General features: G+C 48.1%; 1 protein-coding gene across 1 annotated transcript in view; it reads left to right on the top strand.

Moving 5' to 3' along the window:
• Window positions 1-2,045: 2,045 nt before the first annotated feature.
• Window positions 2,046-26,603, top strand: part of LOC125949422 (prenylated Rab acceptor protein 1) — an 88,740-nt gene continuing 64,182 nt past the window's right edge. The window contains exon 1 of the mRNA XM_049676418.1: window positions 2,046-2,055. The gene's annotated coding sequence lies outside the window, so the exon portion shown is untranslated. The remainder of the gene's footprint in view (window positions 2,056-26,603) is intronic.

Here is a 26,603-nt window from a genome sequence, read left to right as displayed (position 1 = left end):
CTGTTGGTTGATCATTACTATTCCTGCAACTAGGGCAGGAGGACCAGGTCGGTCCTACCGGCCACAAGACCACAAGCACCACACACACACGCGTCGCGATGCAGACCATGTTTTGGTCCGACGGATTCGTGTCTCGAATTGGGCGGTAGGCTGGCCGCAATTCGTCGTTCACGCGAGTACCGGACGAGTGTACAGAGCCACCACCGACCACCGCGACGACGGCATTGCAGTGGTTTCTCGCAGTGCTTTGCTTGAATTTTTCATCGCCGCAACACCGCGACGATGCGGCATGCGTCCCTCTTTTGCTCTGTGTGTGTGTTCTCGACGATCCAGTCACCATACGCCACGCCGGATAGCGGAGGCCCGGGCCCGGGTAGCCCGGGTGGCTAACGAACCGTCACGGACCCCGGTCCGATGTCCCAGACCCCCGGAAGCAGACCTTTTTTCGAAGGTGGAAGGAGAAACCGGGACTAGGCAATACCCCAATTTGCGCTCGCCCTTCCACTTTTGCGCCATTCCGTGCGCTGCTTCACGAGTGTATTTTTTTTTCGAGCCCGGACGATTCCACTCCGGGTTCGCCGGTCACGAATTGCGCGTTGACTTGTTGCCGGGCCGTACCGGGCCCTGTGCCTGGATTCGCCTGGGATTTTTGCGAGCTAGCGATTGTGAGGATATATGTAGCCCGGGACAACAGGGACCGTGATGTGGCTATCTCACGAGCACTCCGGGATTCTAACGAATTCGGGGACCACGCGTCCGAGCTGCCGGGCGCCTCGGGGACGAACCGATAATCGGCTTATCGGCGTGCAGCGCGTAGAACGGGAGTTCGCTTAACCATGTGGCACGTACTATGTGCTCCCGGCTGTGTGTGTGTGTGTTTTTGTAGCGAGTGCGCCATCCCCGATGATAGAGTCGTCGCCTCTGATGGACCACAAATTACGGTTCGAGCTTAAAAAACGAATCGATTCGGATACATCGAATATGGCATTGAATGTGTTTCCTTCCCCCTTTTTTCTCAAACACCCGGACGTAACTGTTAAGGAGCAATCACACAAAAAGAGCGTTTTTTTTTTTCTCAATAAATCTGTACAATCAGTACAAATAATAATGAAAAATGAATAAACAATCTGCCAGTTTGTATCGTAAGTAAATACTTGAAGTTGTTCAGAATGAGGATGGATGGCGTTTTTTTGTCTTAAATAATTGTTGAAATGCAGATTGTGGCGTATTTTTAAATGACTATTATAATGCATCGTCGAAAACCTTGAATTGCTAATGGATTTGATCAATTAATAGAACCTTTTGCCAAACAGCTCACTCTAAATGGAACAATAATTGGCCTTGCGACTAAATATTTGAGTAGCTCTAAAGCTAAAGCATATAGCAAAAGCAGAACAACGAGACCAGTTATCGATTGCGGCGTCAACATTGCAGCAACCGATCTTGATCCTGCTGGTGTTGAGAATCCGTTCTGCAGATTTACAACACAAAAGATATTTTGTTTAATTAATTGTATTTTTTTTATTTCATGATTTCATGTGAAACACTGGAATCAAAAAGACATTAGCTGGGCTGGAAAAGACTTGTGTATCTGAGCTGTGAACGCAAAAAAAAAACAAAATCTTTGTAGTTCCCCTGGAAACGTCAAAGCAGATCCCGTCAAACATCATTTGCAAATTATTTCCCCACAAATCTCTATAGCACCACAACAACACACCATTGGCATGCTCGATCGAAGGCAAATCCCCATCTCTCGACGACCTTTCCCGGGCCGCTATCGCAGTGCATCAAGCCCTTAACCTCACTTAATATGCCGGATGACTCGGCGTGCGGAAGGAAAACGGTCACTTCCCGTTGTGTCTGATACTGATCTCGAATAAATTATTATGTTTCGCTCTCCCTCCCTCTCTCTCTCTCTCTCTCTCTCTCTCTCTCTCTCTCTCTCTCTCTCTCTCTCTCTCTTTCTCTCTCTTTCTACTTCGCTTCGATTCTCTTTCTCACACCGTGGCACGCAGCACGACAGCTTACTTTACCCCCATCGTCACTTCCGATCTGGCACTTTCGCCATTTCGCAAAACCATTTTGTCCCCGTGTTTCTCGCCCCTCCCCTTCCAGCGGCTGGAGGTTAATCATGAGCGCACCGGTCCACGCGAGCTTCATTGCATTCACAAAGCAGAGCAGCAGCAGCAGCAGTAGGAGTACCAGAAGCACTTCCTTTCAACAATCGGGACATCGGACGATGACAAACAGCAAAAACCAAACACAAACAACGCCAACGCGCCATTGTGGCATTCGATGGCAAAGTTACTAATTAATCATACGTTCCCGGAGTCGGCGACCAGGACCCATGCCCTGCCCTGCCCTGCCCTGGGCCCGGGCGGCGGTAGATGGTGGTGCCGAAAAGTTCAAATTTACGAGGCGGCGTGACGTGACTGCTTTCCTGGCCTTCTTCTTCTTCTTCGGGGGTCTGGCGGTGCGTCGTCATGGCCAGGGAAAGCACACCATTAATGGTCGTCACCGCGGGCCGCCCCAAAACCCGGGAACAACGGACAGGAAGGACCGTGGAGCGGTATTTAAATAATAAACAAAACCAGAGACGCACGAAGGCGACGCGCTCTGCCGCATCGCCATCGCTCTGCCCTTTTGTTAACAAATGTTTGTCCATTTTCCCTTCCCCAGCGGCAACTTTCCCTTGCGTTACTCGTACTTCTCACGGACAAAACAGCTGTCTCACCTACGGGGTACTACGGCCCCATATACTTCTTGGCACTGCTGCAGCAGGCCTGGTCCCTGGTTGTCGGTTGGTGGTGGCTCGAAAACAATTTTGATGGCGTGATAAAATGTTATAAAGCGAGCATTTCGGTGGATTGCGCCTTCCACGTAGCAAAGGCGAAGGAGTCTTCCAAGGAGAAATAGGAGCAGCAGGTCGAAAGGGAGCTGCGCGCTACCCCTCCATCTGAAGATGGAACTAATCGAATGCTTTTTTGCTGTTGGCTTAGCACGTGGACCGGTAGCCGGTTGGTTGGCCACTGAACTCCACCGCTTCGTGCACTTTCACCTCTGCGGCATGTAAACCGGCGGCGGCAGGGATGGGGTTTGCGTGCCGGAATCGTGCTACCGGTTGGTTGCTGGTAGAGGTAGTAGAAGTAGACCTGAGTGCACGTGCACACGTCCATGCGGTTAGATTAGACCATTTTTTGTGATGTGAAGGACTCTATAGCCGGCGAGGTCCCCCCCTCCCGGCCGGAAGTTTAGTGCCGGTTTCCTTAGCTCATACTTCATCATTAGCAATGGAAGCGGTTGGTCCAACGGTTGCTCGACGTACCTCAACCAAAAGGGCCTGTACATGTTCGTGTTCGCCCATCGATGGAGAAGGGGCACCATTCGGGTAATTTTAGTTGCGCCAAGGAATACGAATCGTACCCAAGACCCCGTGTTTTTTGTTGTGTTATGACTCGACGGCGATGAAGAAGTGGAGCAAACCAACCCCACCCGGTCCATGGCCCCGGCCATCCAAGGCGCGGGTCTAGACCGGAAATAAGATCTCGTCTAGTCAATGCCGAACGAACGGGAATGGCAATGGCCGACCACACAGCACCAGCAGTATCGGTCAACATGAATCGATGCGATGCGCCTTCGACAGCAGGAAGTCGCTCTAATGGCACAGTTCATGAGGATGAGGCTTACGAGCTTACGAGCCAACGGGATTTGGCCAAGGGCAATCAGATAAACGGTCCGGAATTTTCTTTTGCATGTAACCCCCCCTGTCGGTGGACTGAAAATCAATATGCCTTATTATGATTTCCTTCCACTGGGCCGCAAGTACATGGTGCCACTGCATGCTAATTACCGGAATGTGGGACTCACTCTCTTGGGTTCGTTGTACGTTTGCTAGCGATGGTTTCATATGGATTATTCATATGAAATTACAAGTAAACAGATTCTTGAACAACTGGTAATAAACAATTTTAGCTTGTATCTGATGTTCGTAGAGATTAAATCAAGTTATCATTGAAGGTAGTTCCGTTCATAAAACGATTTGAAGAGACCGTTTCACCTATTCCAATTTGGAACCTTCGGAGATTGTTCTATTTTATTGACCAATTACAATAAAAACGAGTCAGATCTGATGAATGCAAAGGAAAAAATATGTCTCCATGATTTTTTCAACAAAGTCTTCAACTACGAAAATGAAATGGACACAGCGTTATCTAACTGCGTTATCGCTTCACCATCCTTCCATTTCTGTTGGTATTGTAAGTATTTAGTAAACGTTTAATTGCAGTGTAAAGTAGATTGACTAAGGCGTTCAATTTTTTCAAATAAATTCATATTTCAAACTAGTATCAATTTGAATATGATTTTTTTTAGTCATTCTTTTAGGAAAATCTTTTAACCATTCCACCAAAGGTGAATTTGTGATATTACATAATTTTTTCAATTTATGAACCATACATTTACCTTCTCGATTTTGATTCCCAATAGTGTGTAAACGATATAGAAGCAAACATATCGACCAGCAAAGTCTCATGTCTGCCCAAGATAATCTGTTGTTTGCATATCATCTTCATTTGATAATTCCTATCAGGGCCTTCAAAGGGTGTTCCTTTCCCCCGCCGCGATTTTCCTTCGCTTCTCAAGCATTTAATCACATTTATTGCGGGCAGCTTTCAATTGTATGCAATTATCACAATAAACAATGAATAAACAACAAACCGTTTAATACACGCCAAAGTGGCCATCTTTGAAATGACATTCATTGTACATCGGTACATATTCATATAATAATTTATGACTATTTACCTATTCCACAGCAAACACAGTATTGCTTGCTCTATAAATGATTTCCCGTGCTATGAAGCCAATTTGGTGTTTGCTAAGCCTACGTGCGAGGTCTATTAACCGTTCGTTAAGCACCAGGGAAGAGGCTGTTTATTTTATTGATCAATAATTACCGTTAAATATTTAATAACAACATCGATTCCACGGTATTTTGTCGTTAAATTGCGTGTTAATGTACTGGATGTGGAAATTAAAAAAAGCTTTATTCTTTGTAAAGAAAACCCTATCCAGCCGTGAACAGAATTGAATAAGTTATGCAGTACAGCGTTAACTTGTTTAATTTCAATCTAGACTTTGATATGATTTCAAAAACGTTATGATTCATTTAAATGGATTATTTTTTTCATTTGAAATAATTCTTTGCAAAGTAAAAAATGAAATGAGAAATATTTGCCAGTATCAGATCAGTATTTGAGGAAGTGTTTAAAAAATGGTAGATTTATTCACCTCAAGAAAACGGTCAGCTTTGAAGTAATCATATTGTATAAATAAATAACAGACAATGTTCCAACCCTCAAAAGCTTTTATGAAACACGACCATTGTGATGCTCTTTTTTGCGGTTCTACTGTTGCCCAAAATATCAAAACTATGAACCTTTAAAGTGCTTGGACTTCTTAGTTTATAAACAAACAAAAAAAGCACAATAACAATTGGTTACTCTAATCAAACAGGTAACAAGAAAACTCCAGAAAGTGTTTATTAAACATTACGCGTGTTCTGTTATTTTTTGCCAAAAGTTCAACGACAAGAAGTAGGGTTTTAAAATTATTCAACTCAACTAGAGATAATCTTAAATGCATTCTAAACTGTAGCTAACAGCCGAAAAGATATCTATTTTAAAACTCAACGTATCTCATTTTGACCCCACCACCCCAATACCCCATTACTGAGCAACAGGATAAGCTCTGTGTTAAAAAGGAATAGTTTTAACTGCTTCATTTCCACTCCGAAGCTATAAATAGCTCTCGACCTTTTTTACGGAAATAGCGTTACCTCGAGAAACCGCTCATTTGCTGCTTCCCCCCGGACCTGAAAGTCAAATGATACTACTCGATTTATCCACAATCTATTTTTATAAAATACAATCCCATCCTAGCCGCTGGCGTGCGGTGTCATGATATTGATCGATAAGCCCCGATCATTAGATTCAGTCATTGGGCTCGATGCCAAGAAGCGCTTCTCCCTGGGGCCGTCGTCCTAAAGCCGCTATTACCGTTTAGTGCAGATGCCTTCGTTCCTTCTAACACAGTCACAGGTATTAGAGGCTTCACTTAACACCAGGAGGACCAACCTGACAGGATAATATCGAGACCGAGAACCGGTGGCATACACTCTCTCTCTCTCTCTCTTCCTCGCCCCTCGAACCATCTCCCCCGTCCAGTCTTAGTCACAGGGCATTTATGAGCAACGATCCGTTACGCGGTGCAACCACAATAGTTCATAAACAATGGCCACAGCACACACACACACACATACACACATTCGAAGCCACAAACCGAAACGGAACCACCACCTCCACCCCGGCACCCCGGCACCCCAGAAACCAACCAGAGAGCCACTCATATTTCATAGCTACTCAGTCACCGGAGCGGCGCACGGAAAGCGGTCTCTAGCAGCTCCGCCGGTCGGTCGGTCGGTCGGTCAGTCGGAAAATGGAATGCCGAGGTAATTTACGCATTTTGTACGACGACCCCGTACCGGGGTGACCCAGGACCCCCCCGGGGGAGGTTTAGTAGACCATCCGAACGGACCAAAGCGAGGCCAACGACTATAGCGCTCAGGATAGTGTGTCAAAGCATGTGGCAATAAACACGACTCCCGATTGATATATAAACCTATAATTATTCGATAATGGCACCACGTTTAGCACCACCACCACCACCCCATACACCCTCTCTCCTGCCCGTCTGTGGCCGTGATTGAATGACTGGAAAAACGATCCATTTCCGTCCGTGGCTGGTGGCATCGTGGCGAAGGAGCACCACGGACCGATTGTACCGGACCGGTCTGGTCGTTATGCTTTAATTAAGCGATTTTGGTCCCCGTCCTTCCATCCTCGTCTCTCCCGTGCGGGGGGGCGGTCGCTGGAATATTGAATATTAGCTTCCCCCGTCCCTTGGTACGGACACATCAAATCGATCTCGGTTTCGGTGCAAAGGTGGCAACAACAACAACATCGGGCATCGGGACCCATAAATCGAATCCAGCCCAGCCCAGCCATAGCCCATCCGTACCATCCTCTAAGCTCCAATCGGTCATCGGGAATCGGCACCCCCTCCCCTCCCCCGGCCGCTTGGTGCAGACACACTACGCGGATGTTCGCGGTCCCCACAAATCACGATCCTACACCGTTCCGGACGGCCGCGGCCGGCAGCCAGCTCCAGAACCCTGAACCCAGCCCCAGTCTGAGCCTAAGTGAACGTGAAATTTGGCATCCATCTTAATAAAAAGATTATTACGAGCATCGTTTTGGGAAGGTATACGTGTGTGTGTGTGTGTGCCGGGGAAGGGGCGAATGCGAGACTCCATGGTCGATGTTTTCCGATTTTCCCAACCCACTCCACCCCTTGGAGGTGTGCGAGGGGGTTGCCGCTTGGCTGGAGCGAACTAACGAACAAACGAACGGGCAAACGGACAAACGGACGGACGATCTGTGCGTCCATCTATTCCATTTTCTGTTCCCGGCGCACCAAAAGGCACACCATGAACCATAAATTGTTTTAACAAACCACCTTTCCGCCACCATCGGGCCAATCCGCCTGGGGGATCCGTGTTTTCGTTCCCATTCGTTGTGACTTCTGGGGACGGCCACGAGGACCGGCCAACGAGGAGTGGAATCGACCGTTACAGCTTCCGCTGTTTCCGGCCCTGCCGGTAGCCAGGTTGATGAACGGTTTTTGGCTTGTGCCAATCCTCCTAGTACCTCCCGTGTCCGTGGACCGTTTTTTCCATCACCACACACACACACGCGCGCGCGCGAGCGCTTCAGAAGAGGTCCTCTTCAAGGGTGGTGTAACTGTGAAGTGGAAGGCGAGTGCTTGTTTTCAAGAGTCCAGACGACCAGACGTTGGTTTCGGCGTCGTACGTACGAGGTGGTGATTGATTTCTCCTCTGCTGTGGCTCCTGCGATCTTAACAACCGCTTTGCCCACCGCTTGGCGGCAAACTGTTTCGGGCGCCGTCATCACCTTTGACGAACAGCCACAGACCTGTAGCTGTGTCTGTCTGTGTGGCTGTGTTACACAGCGCGCCAGGCAGCATAGATAAGGCAAGCTATCAATAGCCTTCATTAAGCCATTCAGCATAATGTGCCGGAAAAGCCCAACTAGTAACCACGCGGACGCGTACCCGGCGTCGGCGCGACTGACGGGCTGAAAATAGAATGCTTCTCGTCTGCAAATTTCGAACGCTGAACGCACATTTTGTGCTCATCCAGCGTGAACGAACTCCGGGACGTGGGACGCCGGAAACCCACGGAATAGCATTAAATGATCCTGCATCGGTATCGGCCAATGGCCATCCTCATGTGCACGCCGCACCACCGCCCCTCCCCGTGCGAACTGAACATCAATCATTCTATTGCGCAAACGGTTGGCAGGGAACGGAGGGCTGTGTGTGTGTGTGTGTGAGTCGGTATAAATATGATCGACAGCATCGAGTTCAAAAAGGGGGCCACCGCTGGGCCTGAATGCACTGAAGCATTACGGTTATTAACGTCCATCCGAACCACCCAACCGTCCGCCCCCCAGCCCCCAAGCTTTCGTGGCAAACGCGCGATTCGCACGTTTAAAGCTGTATCAGCTCGAATCGAGTGTATCAGGCTTCGATGTGCGTGTTTGTGTGTGTCCACACACCAAACGGAGCCCATTAAAGTGCTGCTGTGCTTATTCCTTTCTTTGAAAACGTTTCATGCTGCCTTTTTGTTTCCGTTTTGGATTCCGCGTTTTGTTTTTCCTTCAGATTTCATTTCTGTCTTTTCTGACCCGGCGACATGGCGACAAGCGGCAAGTGACAAGTTTCGCAGATCTGAAACAATCACGAAACTCGCTCCAAAATTAAGCCGGCAGGCTGGCAGCAAATCCAAAAACCACACCGACACACACGAACACAGAGTCGACAGAGCTTTACAATGGGTTCGTCTTGCTGTTGCCTTTTGCGATCCACCATTTTCCTTTTTTTTTGCTCTAAATAAACCTCCATCCGAAGGGAGTTTGTAGAGCGGGCAAGGAAAGAAGGTGTGCGAAAAGCAGGGGAATGGAGGCAGGGGGGCGGAGGAAGAAACAACACAACACCTTTCCGGTGTGGCAAGGTGTTAGAAACGGAGAACTTGAAACAAGTATAAAAGCGTGCGGCAAACATTCAACAATCAAACTTTACACGAACAACATGCATTTAGCTTTCTTTATGTCCTTTTTGTAGCTGTTGGTCCTAACATCACCATCCCCGGAGAAGAAGCTGTTTTGAAGGAATCTTGCCTCGGTGGTTGTGCCCTTCTTTTAAACATTCCGGCGCGAACTTGAGGCACCAGCGGCTCCGAGAGTTCTTAACACCGGCCGCACGAGCAAAAACTTGTTTACGCGCGATGCGAAATCTCTGTTTTTCTCATAAAATATTCTACCCGTACGCACGCACAGACACACGCACGCACGGTGCTAACTTTGGGCCTCGAGGCCGGACGAGCGTTGTCCTGAAAAGAAGAACGGATAGCAGTGCGACAGTCAAAGTTGCCAGCCACTCAGGAATAGGGATACGCGCAAAAGCTATCTAGCTACGCAAAGATCGAAGCTTATGTGTACGGGTGTGTGCATGTGTGTGTGTGTGTGTGTGTTCTAGATCTTAGATATCACTCCGTCAACCACGGCTTCCGGCTGAGCCGGAATGATGAGACCTGCCGCCTGGTGGCAGCGGAATGCAGAAGACATTCTGAGCCTGACAGGTTGACTGACTCGCTGACTGACTGGCCCCGGAGGGCTCTACGTGTGCGTGTGTGTGTGTGTGTACACCGACCTAGGTTCCGAATTTGCGTTCAAATTGAATCAAAATCACTTTCGGATGCCGCTGCCCCCCGGGCCGCCCTGCGACTTATTTTGCGTTTCTACGGAACATAAATTTTCGAATCGCTGCCATCGTCCACCGTTCACCACCCGCGCCCGCCTTGTGCCCCGCTGTCCATTTGGCATCGACATTACCCGGGGAAGGACCGAAGCAGCGACCGATAGAACCACGTCCCAACCCCGTCTAGGTCCAAATGACAACCCAATTGGGTTTGACAAGAATAAACAGTCAAACGCACCGGGGAGTTGTGCTGAACGGGACGACGATCTGTTTATCTGATAGCTCGCCGTAGCCCTTCATCGTCCGCCTGTGGGTCTCAGGTGCAAGCTTCTCCTACTTTTCTAGTATTTGTGTGTGTGTGTTTGGAAATTTCGTCGACATTGTTTTGGTATTTTTAACCGAAAAACTTCAACAAACAGCTAACGGAAGTTTAACATGATCCATCATGGGGATGGATGGTGGTATTAGAGTGGAAATGGTGTTTGTGAGAAATCGCCACAATGGACGCTTGTCCAAGGACCACGTCCACCATAGCGAACATTCACCATTAGGCCGGATAGAACGCTACAGAACAGAACGCTGCGGGCCGTTTGGGGCGCACTACATTGACCGCGTCTCTTGAATGCCGAGCGACCGGCATTGTTCACTTTCTCGCTGTGGCCGCTGTGGCGAGTGCCAGCCGGAGTCAAGAAAGAAAGCCAAGTCATGTCCATGTTCGACCGTTACAAGGCACAAAATAGGCTGCTGAAAGCGCCGCCATAAGCCGCTTCACCGAGAGGCAATTGTTTGCCTCAAGAGCACGTCCACCAATTCGGCTGTCGAAGATGGACGATACGAAGCGCTAAGCGAACATCACTTTAAACTAATCGTAATGATTGCCCAATGATGGCAGATTTTGATAAAAGGAAGAAGGCGACGGGCAACAACGAAGGATTCATAAATCCATTTTCTTTTCAATTTAGAACCAATTTTCCAAAACCAGATCCGAGGAGGCTGGTTTGTGTGCATTCATCATAATAGCTAAAATGCTAGATTTCCTTAACTTAATGTCATAAAAATTGATCCAAGCAATCAGATCAACGAATCCCTGGGTCTACCATCGATCACTGCCGATCAAATTTGCGGCGAATCCCACAGATAGAAATCACTCTCCAGTTAGTCTCCATGGAAACGAGCTCGACGAGCTAGTATTCCACTTTTTTAAGAAAACAAATTTCCTTTAACATGTAACTTCCTCAAAAGTGTAATCTGAAGTATCCGCCACTTCAAGGTTGGGCAAACTTACATGATGCTTCGCGTTGTTCGAACGTCAAGTGGAGCCAGCCAGCTGAAGTGCCATCGGCACCGCGCGCCACGTGCTACTCCACCCCGATGGATTGAACTCTGCGCCCGATCGATCGAGTACCATTCAAACGTACCACACTCGACGGCCCACAATCACTACGCCTGCACGCGTATGGATTTTGACAATCAGAAGAACCCAACGGGAATATGTATATTCTCCTTGGCGTTCCCCCTTGGTACAGCGCAGCGCTACTGCTACGATCTACTCGGTACGGTAACACTGCCACCAATACGCGGCCTTTGAAACACACAACAACGCACACATCCACAGCTATACACACAGAGGGCAGAGGCACATACAAGGGGCCCGAAATACACACGTGTAAGACACTTCAGCCACTACACTATACGTCGTCGGACGAGAAGAAGGAGACCGCTGTACACTTCACTCTACGGCTCTTGCGCGCCCACTTGGAAGGATCAAAATGCGACGTTCGAACTTCAAACCACTTTGGACCACCGCTCCTCTCGGTACACCCCGGCGACACGACACGCCCGGTATCCGGTTTGTTTGATCTGCGGCTCAGGAGCTGCAGCGGTTCCTGAGCTGTGGCGGCTCGGCGATCGGCGCACGGTGGTGCCGCAGACTTTCACACACGCGGAAGAATGCAACCGGATGCAAGTCTCTGGTTTTCCTCTTCTTCTTTAATACTAGTCCTAGGCAGCTATTCTTACGAAGTAGAAGATGATTCTTATAGGCTACGGACTCGACGCTTCTCCAGAAAATGATATGTTTCGGTTACGTCACTAGCTCTGCTTCAGACTTTTGCTGTTTTCCCAGAATCCGAAGATCCGGTCTTTACCACAACACACAGCCTGCTGTTGCAGCTTAGTTTACAAGCGTTGATATGTGTCTCCCGATTTCCGGATGTCGATTCCGCACTTGCTGCTACTCCTGCTCCTGCTGTTACTTTTGCTGTTGCGATGTTGCTGCTGCTGCAATTGACATTTTATGGCCAGTGGTGGTGGTGGTGCGGAATCGTAAAATGTAAATTAATTCCCATGGTAAACGGACGACGGGCTGATGACGGCTTCCGGTGGCCACAGCTCATTCCCATTCACTCTCGCTCACTTCAGCCTCAGCCGCGCTGCTGCCGTCGCTTTTCCCGCTCGAATCACTGTACCGTGTCACACCGCAAAACACGCGATTCCTAGCACCCGTAGTTCTCACACACTCCCGAACACGAACGCACGCACGCACGCACGCACTCGATCAATGCCCCCAGCGGGCGATTCGATGTTGTATGTTATTTCCGCTGACAAAACCGCGAAATGGGCGATGGGCTGGCGATGAGACGTACAACACCGCGGCGAACGAACACACGCGTCACACGTCACACTTTGTCGGCTCACACACACAAACGTGCGCACGCACGGGGATTCAAAACGACGGATGACGTCGGAGCAAATGGCCAAAAAGCACGCACGAAGCGCCCACACAAAATCGGATATTATAACAACGCACCGTGCACTTGACAGGCATCCTCTCTTATCCCACACCCCACCACCGGACCCAGGATCACCACCATCAACCGGATCAACGCGCGCGCGGTCAACCTCGAACGCGACGCCGTCGTCGTCGTCGTCGGCGAATCGAATTAGTTTTGCGGAATGCAAATCGCTGCTGCGCTAGACACGCGGTCACGGCCTACTCCGATCACGCCAACACGATGATTCGAGCTGACGAGATTCACCGCGAGCTGCCCGAACCTACGACAATGTTGGCAAACGCGCTGATCTGAGGGCTCCCAGGTTCCCAAGCAGGCTGCCCGTTACTAGCGGAAACGGAAGGAAACGATCACATTCATAATCGACGGCGGGTGGACGGCACACTGTTGACGTCGTTACAATGGATCTGTTTTGCGTTGGTCGTGGTCGCTGGTACTGCGACCACTTGCACCAAGTGCCCGGGCGCGCTTTCTTTGCAGCAGCAGTGGATGGTAATGGAAAATGGCGCAGACGTTGGAGCAAGCACTAGCACGTCACCTCACGGGTGGTAAGCTTGCGGGGGGCGGAGTGGTGCCCGGATGCACGGCACATACAAACGAAACTGCAAAAAATGCGCCAGCAGTACGCGAGGAACCGCACGCACACACACACACGCACGCACTTACACGAGCCCGCGCGCACACGTCCGTCTATCTGTGTCTGGTTGGTTGTCTGTGTCCGCGACCGACCGATTCTCACGACAAACTACCGCAGCTGAGCACCGAGCAACCGGCGTGTAGCCGCTGGCCACTCGACAGGATTCGTCGACGATGAAGCCAACGAACGAAGCCATCGGGAATGAACCTTTTCGACGATGAAGACACTCACTCGAACCGCGACGGAATCGACGAAACGGCACGAAAGCCTGCGCAAGTTTTCCCCGTCGACTCGTCGGTCGCTTCGGTCCCTTCGGTCACTCAGCAGCATGCTGCTTTATTGTATCCATTTCCGGTACCGCTCAGCTTACCCTCCCGCTTCGTCGGTTTTTTCGGTCAACTGCTGTCAGATGCTCGAACATGAACATGAATCAGAAACCTGCGGCAGCGCGTGTCAACACGTGGCGCATTTAGCAGCGACCGTGGTCCACAGTGCGGTACAGAGCAGTCCACACCAGACCGGTCCGGATCAGATGTGTGGTGGATGTGTGACTGTGCGCTGAGTGACCGACCGACAAGAGGCTCATTGATGCGTGTTGTACGGTGGGAGGCTGATAACCGATGTCGGGGGCCAAAACCGCCAAGGATGAAAGTCAACAGTTCCCGATCTAACACGCTCTCTATCTGTCTCTCGTTCCATCTCTCTCTCACTCTCTCTTTACAGTTCAGCCTCAGTCTAAGTAAACGTTGCCTCGATCCTGCATTGCAGGTATGCGAAGCGAACTTTTAATTGCATTCTGTAAGCGGACTCGACGGAAACGGAATATCCCCTTATATGACATTGGCCCCCACCGGAAGGTACTCAAGGTTAGCGCACCAGTTGGCTTCGATAGTGTCAGTTATGATCAGCTATTGATCTGGACCAACCACCAGACAAAATGAAGGCCATGCAATACCAGTCAAAGGGATTGACAATCGACATTAACACATCGGTCAATAAGTTTCCGGTCCTGACATGTAACGGTCACTTTTAGCACAAAAATCAGTTCGTGGCACGATAGAGTTACGATACATTAACGCTACTTTCGTTATTTTGCTCCTGCTTTAATTTTTCGGAGACAATTGCCTCTTTTGGTCGACAATACATCTTAAAGAATCTGTTCTATCGTGCTACGTGCTGATTTTGGTTTTAAAAGTGACCGTTGTACAATATACAAAAAAATGTATCCCCTCCTGCAAGAAATTGACGTATTGGCCGATTTTTTATGGTAAACCAAAGTCGAAAAATTAAAATCACATATCATTCGCTTTAGTTTTTATTGTTTGCAATTCAAAATAATCAAATATTCGACTGTTCTCTCTATTTCAACGATGCTTTCGACTTTTTTGATCTCAACTGCATCATTTGAAATCCATGTGATGTCTTCATGGCCAAAACATATGAAGTTATACAGCAATGTTACTAGACAACTAATTCTTCTAATTTTTCTTATTACCTGATAACATTTGTTATTTAATCAATGACCCACAAAATCTTGGCCTGCTTTCGAACAAGAGTCGTTCTTTTTTTCTCTGAACTCTGATTAGGTGCTTCTTAATTCCATTATTTTCGGCGATAAATCCATCAATTGGGCTTCAAACGATGCGCTTGAGATTAAAAAAAACTCACATGAACCTTTGAAATCGAGAGAAAAGACAATTATTTGATTATTTTGAAATGAAAAAATTGCAAAACAAAACAATAAATCGGGTTGAATAAACTTGTTTTAGATTTTCGTTTTTACATAACTCGATTATTTCTAACATAACTTTTTGTAGTGCGTCTTTTTGGATAAAAGCAAATTACAGTAAAAACATTACATCATTGCTTCAAATGATGTGGTTTTCAAATTTCAAACTTGAGTTTTCCATGAAAAATCAACCAACACGCCAATTTGTTGGCCGGAGTAGATAATCTTCTCTTACTATACGCTAGACCGGAAACTTATTGACCGATGTGCTAGATTAATAGTACACCGTAACATTCCGTATTGCTTTTGATTGCCAATTTGTGGAAACATCTGGCATTGAGAAATGAACATGCTTTGCATAAGCCGTTACAGCTTCGCTCTCGGAACTTGGACCGGGATCGTTTCTCCGAAACCGAAAACCGCTCGTATCTGATGACAATCTAGGTTCAGCAGTTTTTACCGTTCCATCGTCATCGAAGCTCACTCAATGCATATCGTACCTTACGTTTAACATTTGATGCAGCTCGAAAGCGGACGATTTTAATTAAACCATCCGGAACAGCCACAACGCCAGTTACACAAATTGACGTCCGGTCGGCTTATCTCAAAGGATGGAGATGCTATTTCTTGCTACCCCCAAACCCCATTCCCACCGATGCTCTTCCCACCGATCGGTGGATTCTGGTTAGAAATCAATAAATTTAACCAACGGACGGATTGTGCCACGATGTCAGATTCAGTGTCTAGCGCGCACGCCAAGGAGGCGTTCCTAGAGCTACGAGGAAACGAACGAAGTGCACAACCATCACCATCACCACCTGCCAGCCAGCCTTTCCTGCCAGGTCAGTTCCCGTGGCGCGGTTTTTGGCGAAATGTCAAAACGTCACAAAAAGGGCTGAACCGCTTGGCCTGGCCTCCTCGCCAATCGTCTCCGCCAGAGCAAGTCACTCAATTCCCAATTCCGTGCCCTGCATAATGCACCACCACCAACGGAACCAACGCCACCATGGTGGCGTCGCGAGTGGGCGACCGCGAAAGCGCAAACTGTCGGCAACTTCCCGTCGGACCCGGCAACTTTGACAACACTCCAACGCTGGTTGTGCTCCGTGAGCAATGATTGGATGAAGTTTGATGCAACTGCGCGCGGCTGTTTTGTTTAACTTTGTGTCCTCCCCCCTGCCCTGGCCCTGGTCCTGGCCCTGCCCCAACGGTTCCGTTCCGGGGGAAGTTGGCTTCATGGCGTGCCGTCGGAATCGCAATCGAATGGTGCTTTGGTGCAAAGGTGCTACAAGGAGCGCTGTTCACGGCTGGAACGCTGCTTTAATGGCTTCATCCAATTTTAATGCACCGTTCCCCTTCGCAGTGAAAGGGCAACTCCAAGATGTTTCACCGGATCGGTGGCGGTCCTGCGTCGGTTACGTGTGCCCTTCTGACATTCTGGCATACTGGCACGAAATGCTGCTTCCCCGGAAAAAAGGCTACTAGAGCTGCCAACGAATTCGACGAATCGTTACAGGTAACCGAATGGCCAACCAGTCCACCAGTGGTAGTGTATGGGTGATGTAAAGATCCAACGTCACACAATGCACATGGCATAAATATGCAACGAATTTCACTTGTAATAGCACCTGGCCTGGCAGCTCACCGTTTTTGTGATGCGCTCGTGTAACTGAAGGTTATGCAAAATAGATTCAATCGTGTTGTGTGTTAGGGTGGAAACGAATCTAGCATGCTGTCGGATAGATTTCCCCTTTTCAAGCTCATGCTCAAACCGGAAATCATATCAGGGGTGAGAAAAATGTAATCCATTTCTTTGGGGTGAATTTCAACGCTTCTTTTAAGTAACCAGTGGTTTAGTATTTTGGTATCTAGTTGTCAATGGCGCATGTTTTTTTATAAATTTGTAGTCATTTTAAAAGTATTTTCATGTGCGTTTGCACTCTCTTGAAAATCTTGATTCTACAGCTTGCCATGACTTTATTTTTTTATCTTCTTGGAAGTTTTTTAACCTTCTTATTGTTTATTTACTTCTTGCAGGTTATATAAATCTTAATTTAGTGTTGCATGAATATTATCAATTATTAATTTTCTTGCCGATAGTCCAACCTTGGTCACCGTGTTACAGGCTGCGCTGGGCATTCGCCACGCTTTTTTTTGGACCTTTAATGGCGTAGTTAATCCTTTCACCCAAACCCAAACCAAAGTCGCTTGGAACTTACTGTCTTGCTATAGTAGAAAATAAAAAGTCAGCGCGTAATTGGCTTTCGACCGGAATCGTCGCATAAAAAACCATAACTTCCATTATAAATATTAGTCAAGTTCATTCGAGCTACTTGTGTTGCTTTGCTTGAGCAAATTGTTTTTCAAATTTTTACTGTAGAACTTTCCCTCTAGCGCTAACATGGTAGCTAATTTCAAAAACGGTCAAATGTCACATGGGAAAAGTCGATATGAAATTGAAAAATAACAACGAAAATACAAACCAACACATGGTTGTTTTTATCAGTGGCTCGACAGGCATTTCCTTCTTCTTAAAAGAAAGGCATAAAATCCCGTAACGTGTAATCAAATGGAACGAATAGTAAGCTATAAAATAGAACATTTTAAGAGTGAATATCAATTTATTCTCGAGTATAAAAATGAATTAAAGTTAAATTCAAATAATACATAAGATATCGATTACAATGTTGATTCAATATTCTACGGCATATCGATCAATAAAGCGATAAAAAATGCTGGATTATCCCTTTAATCAGCTTAATATTTCAATCTTTTCGTTCATAAACCATACCCCAAATGTTTACATTCAAAGCGTTCAATCGCTTCATTGTGCTAATTGCTCTTACACCTCTACCACAATTCGACTCCTTTTCAAAAAAAGGGGTAATTGCTGACCCAGAATTATTTAAAAGAATAGCAAACATTCTCTTCAGAGCGCTTGGACGGAAACGTTGCTCCGTCCAGCATCTCAACCGTACGTTCCAGAATCGTTCAATTAGCTATCGACATGGAGGCGCCTGGTTGCTCATGTTTTCGATTCGTCCTTCGAATCGGTTTTACAGCTGCACACCACCTTTCAAGCATTACCTTCCCATCGATCTCTATTGATTGCGTGTGGTACTACGTGTTCAAGTGCAATCCACCAGAAATCCTTCGGAATTAAGGAGCATGCTTGTGCTCACACACACACACACACACACACACACAGTGTCCAAAAGCTATGCTTACCAAAGGCAAACGGACCTAACGAATCGTGGTTAGTTTGTTTGTCTCTGCCAGCAGCAGCAGCAAGGTAGTCGAATGGTTTCGGAAAGTGTTGCCCATTGTTTCCACCGGAAAGTTCACCCTTCGAACCCTCCCCATGATGGAGGCGCACGGTCTCTCACTCCGCCACCGATTCCAATTCCAAGGCACAGGTTCGGAGGGCCGCAAACGCAACGAACCCGAAAAACCGACCTGGAAGCTGGCTGGAAGGCGGATAAAACTTTTCAATGACTTTTGTGCAAAAGCGTTTCCGTTCGCCAAATTTCGCATCCGGACATCGCTGTTTCAGTTCCGGCACCGGGAAGGAGGGCTCGCTTACCCTCAACGCTTTCCCGATCCGTTTTTCCGCCCTCAACCACGACCGCTACTCACTGGAATCGAAATCGTGGCCCACGTTCAAGGTGGTGGCCACGTTGTAACTGGCGTACCGAAACCGACCAAAACCCTCGGCCACAGACCTTCCCCATACTCGCCGGTGTTTGGATTGTGTGCTGCCTACCGGTGTACTCGAAACTTTCAACCTAATCGGATTAAAGTTTTCTACCTTTGCCGACTGCTGGGCGGTCGGTAAAGTCCATGGAGGCGAAGGAGTCCAGCGCTCCTGGACACACTCCCGTGGTGTGCCGTTACCGTGGTCTCATCGTCGTCCAACTCGCAGATAACTCGGTGCATTCCCGGTGAGTTGTAATTGTTTCCACTTATGGAATTAAACACACTTTGTAGCGTCCACCTGCGGTTGTATCCCGTATCCGGCTTCTGCACGTGGCATGCCCGGAAGCTGATATTCCGTTTGGTTGGATGATGATTCGAATGGACACCACGGCATTGCGTTGCTGAGTCCCATTAAATAATTCATGCGTACGTCCATGCTGAGCGTTGTTTAGAGGCTCAGTGAGAAGACAGCTCTGGCCGCTATTTCAAAGCCGGCTTCGCTTCTCCCGGATGCTTCGTTGCGCCGTTCGCTTCGTGGGTTGCTCCGTGCTGCATAATTGTGTCACATCGATTTTACATTCCAACAAACGCTACAAACCCACGGATGCTTGATGGCGAGAGATTTAGCGAGCATTTAATACTTCACTTCACTCTCGGACACTGTGATCGACCGGTTTTATCGATCTCGGAGACAGAACTCGTGCCCCGGTTATAGACCACCCCGTGGTGTCAATCGTCGGCTAGCCCAGTCGTCCTGTCAAACCCGACTAAATGCTCTGTTCGGCTCTGTCCGGCCGTCATTATGGCACCGACCATTCACCACCACCACCACCACCAGCCGGGGGTCCACCTGTCAACGCACCTGTCGATGATGAATGAACATTGCCCGGGCCACATTGGCACAAAACATGCACCGCTCCGCTTGTCTTCGACGTCACGACTGGTGACGGGGAGGCTCTCTTTTGTGTGAGGATAATGATTGATAAACAACGATCCCTGAAATTAATGACGATGACGACCTGGGGTGGGTGAGGCGGAAGGAAAACTCGAAGAGCGATAAAGAGCCCTTGCCTTGTGGACGAACGTACCTCACTAACAGAGGTTTTCGGTCACACACCTCACGCGCGGGAAACGGGAAACGGGCACAGAAACGCGGCCCGTGTCCGATTCGACGTGCTCTTTGATGTGGCATCAAAGTGATTCCGCAGCCACACAACAAACACACACACACACACACACACACACCATCCCGCTCTGACCCCGTCTAATGTCGGTTATGCGTCGCACCGGAACCGCACCAAACGAGACGAAACGAGCACCGTAGCACCTGACCGGCCAGCTAGCCAACCACTGTCACCAACTGTGTTGTGACAGTTTCTGTTCCGTTCCGATGTTTATTTATTCACGCGAGCGCATGATTCACGTGTGTTCCGGCTTATCAAGAAGTATGTATCAGCGGGACCAAGGCCTGGGCGGGGGGTTCACTCAAGGGCAAGGAGCGGCATGGAACCAGGAAAACGAATGTTAGTCGTGGAGCAACACCAGAAAGTAAAAAAAACACAAACCGTGGTCCGCGGAGCAAACTGATTCTGAACTGATAACACGAGGAATCTGTCACGGGGAGAGGGTGGAAGGGAGAGTGGCCCACAACGTTGCAAAACAAGCCGCGCTTCTGTCACATTCGGTGACCCCGTCGCAAGCCGTGGAGCGAGCTACAAAAACAACTCGATAATTAATGTAATTTACTGGCACCGGTGACGTTGCTCAAAATGGCGCGCCGACTATAAAACCATTTTCAAGCTCAAACCTGTTTGGGCGAACGCGTCTGTTACCTGTAAAAGTTGAGCCATTTTGAGCTAAAAACCATTACCAAGGTTTCAAGTTTTCACGCACATTAAGACCGGGTTCGGTACGGTCTGTCATCTAGATGGCCGGACGGAGAACGCTGAAGATGTTGTCCATATCTTGGTCTCTCTTTCGCTCTTTTTCTCTCGCTCTCTTCCTCTCTCTCTCTCTCTATCTCTCTCTCTCTCTCTCTCTCTCTCTCTCTCTCTCTCTCTCTCTCTGCCTTCGTTTGTGCTGTTGCAATCCGAGGCGTGTTGTAACAACGAGCCAACTTAGATGCATTGAAGAAAAAAAAAGCGAAGAAACATAATTTCCTTCACCAGCAGCTTGGCTGTGACTAAATGGCCGAAAGCAGATTCAAAGTGTGTGTGTGTGAGTGCGCGCCGACGATAGAACACGATCCCCAATCGAAATGAATGCCCGCTCAGGTTCAGGGCCATAGTGTACCCGTCCGGTGACGGTAAAAGGGTCATAAAATCTGGATCAAAGTTATGGGGACACCATGAACCCATCGTCACTTTTCTAACGCCTGGCCTGGTCTAGGGAAGCTACAGATGTTTTCCAAGAAGAAGAAGAAGAAGAAGAAGAAGAAGAAGAAGAACCGCCACCGCCCAACGTACCAAAAACCTTGAACTGTACACCAGCACGCACACACACACACACACACAGACACCGTGCTGGTCCGGTTCGAAATGGGATAATTAACGTTACTTGATTATGATAATTTTATTACTCTCGCTTCTCCTTCCCTCCTCACTTCTCTCCACAACATCTCGCCGTGTCACTGATTTTGCTCCAGTTTTCGGCACCGTCCGCTCGGTTCGCTGCTAAAGATGCTTCCAGCAGACGGAACGGGACAACCCGGACACGACGACGACGTCGACGACGACGATGACGACGGAGATTACATTTTCGCTCGGTCAACCGTTGCCTACCACCACCACCTACCACTACTACTACTGCTACTGCGCCTGGTGTCCTAAAAACAAACAAATTCGAAAGAGCAATAAAAATTTGTCTAATCCCTAGCAGGCGACGGGGACCTCAGCTGGTGCTCAACTCAACCCTCAGCTGAACCTCTCTCTCTCTCTCTCTCTGCGCCCCACCAAGGGCTTTTCGGGTCCGGGTTCTGCCTTATGGAAGGCCAAATGGGGTGTAGCAGCTTATTGGGAAGGCATTACGGCATCCACCTCACTGGCTGGCTGAATGCAGGGCGCAACGCGATCACCAACAGTAAGAGCACAGATCCTCCTCCTCCTCCTTTTCCTTGAGTTGCGTGGAGTTGCTTCCGGGCGCCGTCGGTCCAAGAACGCCATGACCATGGTTGCCACAGTAGACCGTGCAGAAGGGGCATGTAGTTGGAGTGGATGGACACTGTCCTAATGCTGCAATATCATTAGAATTAATAATTCAACAGATGTTAATTGAGTTCCAGCAGTTTACGGCCGGGCTAGAGCAGGGCTGGAGCTACTCCGGGCACCAGCCCGGCCTCGAAAGAGAGATCGGTTTCTAGCGCAAAAGGTGAACCGCGTCGCGGACCGATAATGGAGTGACACCCGGGGTAGTAGCACAAAGAAACAACGACCAGGACCGAGGGTCTTAGATGTACACGGCTTCTTGGGACACGCCAACTATGTAAGCTACTCGCGTGCATCCGTCGTTGAGCGAAGTTGCAACGGTGACGGCCGTAAGGGAAATGTCAATGCATCGGTGACCAAACTTGATCACGGAAATGGTGCCAACCCGTGCCAACCGATCCAAGGCACCAGCGACCTACATTTACTTTTCGGGGGTTGCCACCTCCAGTGTTATACGGTCTAATGAATAATTATGATCTTGCTGTGTTGTGTGCATGTTTGTGTGTCTCGCTCGATTCTTACTTCACTTCCGGATGCCAGGCGGAAAAACTGGTTTGGCGAGCGCCATAGCGACTCCGGAGCACAACCTTCGAAGAGCTCCGAAAACCCATCCGCTCCTCCACAAAGTAGCAATGGGAGACCAGCTCGCAACGGTCTTCGGTTGTCATGCTTCTGCACTCCCCACCTACCTACCTGCCTACCATCCCTTGCCATGTCTTGAGATTGTGATGAAAGTTTTACAGGGAAAAGCACTTCCGGTTTTGTCTCAAGCCATGAGTCTTGTGGTTCGCACAGCCAGCCAGCCAGTCAGCCATCTAGCCAGCCAGCCAGCCAGCCATTGCCACGCATTGCTGCACTCTGCAGAAGTTGCGGGTGCCTTGGGATGGCAGGCGGCAGGGATTTGTGTAAACTATCCCGAAACTTTTCCCCAAAAACTTTAGGTTTAGGTTAGCTCAGACGATTGGCTTCCCCCTCACCCTACTCCGCACAGCCAATCCGCTTCTTTGTCTCCTAGTGTGGTGCCGAAGCTCTGCTCTCGCTCTGCGGAACCATGATTGAGAGGTTGCTGGTTGCTCGATAAGCTCGGTGGTAAAGATTAATTATTTCAGCTCGATAGAGGCACCACCACCAGACAGCAGAAGGAGGAACTTATCCGCTCCCTCCCTCTTTTGTTTTGAGGAGTTTTTAAAGAAGTGGTTTTTCGTGTCTTTTTTGACAAACTGTCTTGCAGCGTTCCCGGGAGTTGGGTTCGTTCGATCGATAAACATGAACTATTGACGGCAGCCAGCTCATTTCCCACAGGCTTAAGGTTTGTACGCTGGCCGATAGATAGTATGAAAAATTAAAATTTATACAGAAACGCTGGTCCCTGGCTGGTAGCTGGGGGGGGTCTCTCTGTTTGCTTAGACGAGTGACGACCGTTCTTTGGAAGACGCTGTCCGCAGTCGGATTTTACACTCTTTTATGATCTGCAGCGTGACAAGAGTCTTTTATGACCTGAAACAGCATCTAATAGTATGAATAACGTTTCACAAATTATGTTTTCCCATTAAACATGGGATGCAAACAACAATTTTTGCATGCGGAGAGAATTCATGGGAAATTTGATTTTACAAAAAAACCAAATCATAGTAATCCTTATTACTATTTCTTGCTGGTCTACTAAAATACTAAAGTTTTGCTGTCCCAAATTTGCTTTCGACGTAACCAACATTCACATCCATAATTAAAACCTAAAAGATTGTGTTTGTATAATTTATCACCTAGCTCGGAATCGCGCTGCATTTCATTCAGTTTCATTTGCATATTTTCGGGGGTTGAGTCGACATTGAAAATGGAAGGGGTGGAACACATTTGTGTGCACTAAATCCTTGGATGCCTCCAAATCTGCTACTAAATTTAGCCTTCATTGCCTGAAGAACGTCAATGTTGTATTTTGGTTATTTGGTATATTTGGGTTGATATGTTTTGTTTTTAATTTATTCGAAGATGGTCTCTATCAAGAAAACGAGATTTTTTTAACTCTTCCTCATTACGTCGTTTGGGAAACTACTGTGCTTTTCATCCAATCAAACAATTTGGTTTGCAATGTAACACTTCTGATTTGATATCATACTTTATTAATATGTGGAATGCAATAATTATAGACGAACTGCTCAGAAATCTGCGGATGGCGCGAAGGCAGTACTAATATATTACTTTTATATTTTCTTAGCCTACTCTATAGCGATACTTTCATATGTTTCAATATCTGAAACCGTAATTAAGGCCCTAATATTCAATTGTAATGTGGATGATTTAATGTTCCGTTGATTTTACAGAAATTGCTAACAAAAGTGCTTGGAAGAGATTATAACAGAAGGAACAGTAAAGAGTTCTTCTATGCAATGTCACCTTTATGTCCTCAAAACATCCGCTATCAAAATCAACGATTTTGCATTTAGATCAATGTATTCCTTTTTTCTAAACCATTTGCTGGCGTTATGACAAATATTTACCAAATAATAATCTCCTCGTACACCACAACCGTGCTACATCCGTACTGAATGCCCGTCGGTAGATTTACGAGCATAAAGATATCCCATTATATGGAACCAGGGAACGTCCACCTGTCCACCGGTGGGGGACAGCCCCTTGCAGAGAGGTTGCATCAAGTGATAAAATTGGAGGTTAACTAGCGGTGCTAATTGCTGCAATTTACTCGTTGCCTGACACAGCGCGTGAGAAAACTGCATGCCGGTGAAATTATAATTGTATTACCCACCGGCCAGGCACACAGACGGCTGTTATCGCGCTGTTCCGATCGCTCATTAGCCTTTCACCCCGGCATGCCTTGCACCAACGGTGCACCAAGTGTAAACATGCAATTTTCCCATCCACCACAACCGGACCTCTTCAAAGTAATGTGAAGTGCAATTTTTCTACCCCTTTTCTCCGACCCACCTAACCCGCTTCGCTCTTTCTCTTCTCTATCTACGTTTGTTCACCATCACTAACCCCTTTTTATTCGCTTGCGGCATGTGCTACGGACATTTCTAATTATTCATTGGCGAATAACAACTTATTTCCCATTAATATGACATTCCTTGGCACGGGCACGGTCCGTCACGATCGCGGCGGGGATTATTTTTTTACCCTTTCTCTCTCTCTCTCTCTCTCTTTCTCTTTCTCTCTTTCTTGCCTCTTGTCGTCCTTCACGACAGAAATCTATCGACTATCACCGTTCCCTGTTTTTTTTTTTTTGTTTTAATTTGTTTTTATCACCTGCATTACCTGATCCCCTGCTGCTGCTGCCGCGATGCACACCGTGAGACCGAAACAAATGGCCATTCGGCACGTGAGCGTTGTTCGCGTGAGTTCCCTCTCTAGCAACGGTGCAGCTGTCGAAGCATCAATTAGTGCATGTAAACGCAGCGTGAACGTTAATTACTCACGTCTTCTCGTGCTCTTCATGCACCAACGTTCACCGATAATACTACAAAAACATGATGATAGTCGTCCTGTTTTGACGTCGAGAAGCATAACACGGTTCGTTTATAAAATATGAACAACTCAACTAACAGTAGTTCACCAAAACGGAAAGTTTCCATGTGTTTTCATCGATCTGTTCTACGAGGCGTGCCTCATTCGAGGTCTACAGCATAATCCTGCCCGTAATGCACACTCCTGAAGGTAGAATATGATCCTCCCCTCCATACCCTCCCGTTTCTTTCGCAAAGTTCTACGTGTACCGTGGCCTGCGGCGTTTCCGAGGCCGCCTGAGACATAGCGTGCACCGCCCTGATGCAGCCAGTAAGTGCTTCCAAATGTAGCAATTTCCGGGAAAATTGATTTACTTCCAATGCTCACTGTCGGAACGATGCGACGGTTGAGTGAGTTTTAACAATCGGCTCCATCGACTCCGGGCACCGTCGGAGAGCGTCGGAGCGGACGTGCCATACTACGTGAGCCCCGTAAATCGGGGCTTTTTATTCCAAGAAACGGTCGGTCGACGTCGCCGAAATGTGGAGAAGGTTTACCGGCCGGTACCGAGCGAACTCGAGGCCGCGCGACGGAAATGAAAGTAGTTTTTGGGGAAAGGCAACGACCGGTGTACGAGGCACACACACACACACACACACACACACACACACACTCCAGTGTACGGCACTGCATCACCATGCGATGCTCGATGCTCTGTTTACCATGCGCAAGCATCTGTCGATGATTTATTTACCTTTCCATCTCCGTTTTCAATTTAGCGCGCCCGGTCCACCCCACCCCCTTCGGCTGACTGACTGATGATCAGCGAAAGTTGAGCGACGTTGTCGAGGGTTTTGCCGGTGGTTGTTGGAAGGTGGAGAAACGGAGTGTGAAAATCGCAAGAGCTTTTCACTTTCATGGCACGCTTTTCGATGTCGATGGCGTGCGGATCAAGTAGCTCTGTAGCTGTCAAGGACGACCTTTGCGACGAGCTCCGAAGGTCGATAGTCGCCAATATGTCCACTGGAACAGGCTGGAAAGGGATTGAAACGTTTTCACGTTGGATATTAGTGAGCATTATTGTCACACGCGGTTCTAACACGCGTTTAGTATGCCCGTTGTCTAGTGACCCTTTGCCAACAACGCTGCTCATCGATCCCGACACGTTTCCAGTGCGTGACCAAACT

This window comes from Anopheles darlingi, chromosome 2 (genome assembly GCF_943734745.1).
Source record: "Anopheles darlingi chromosome 2, idAnoDarlMG_H_01, whole genome shotgun sequence".
Classification (NCBI taxonomy): domain Eukaryota; kingdom Metazoa; phylum Arthropoda; class Insecta; order Diptera; family Culicidae; genus Anopheles; species Anopheles darlingi.
The sequence above is the reverse complement of the archived record's forward strand: the minus strand, read 5'-3'. Positions and strand labels throughout refer to the sequence as shown.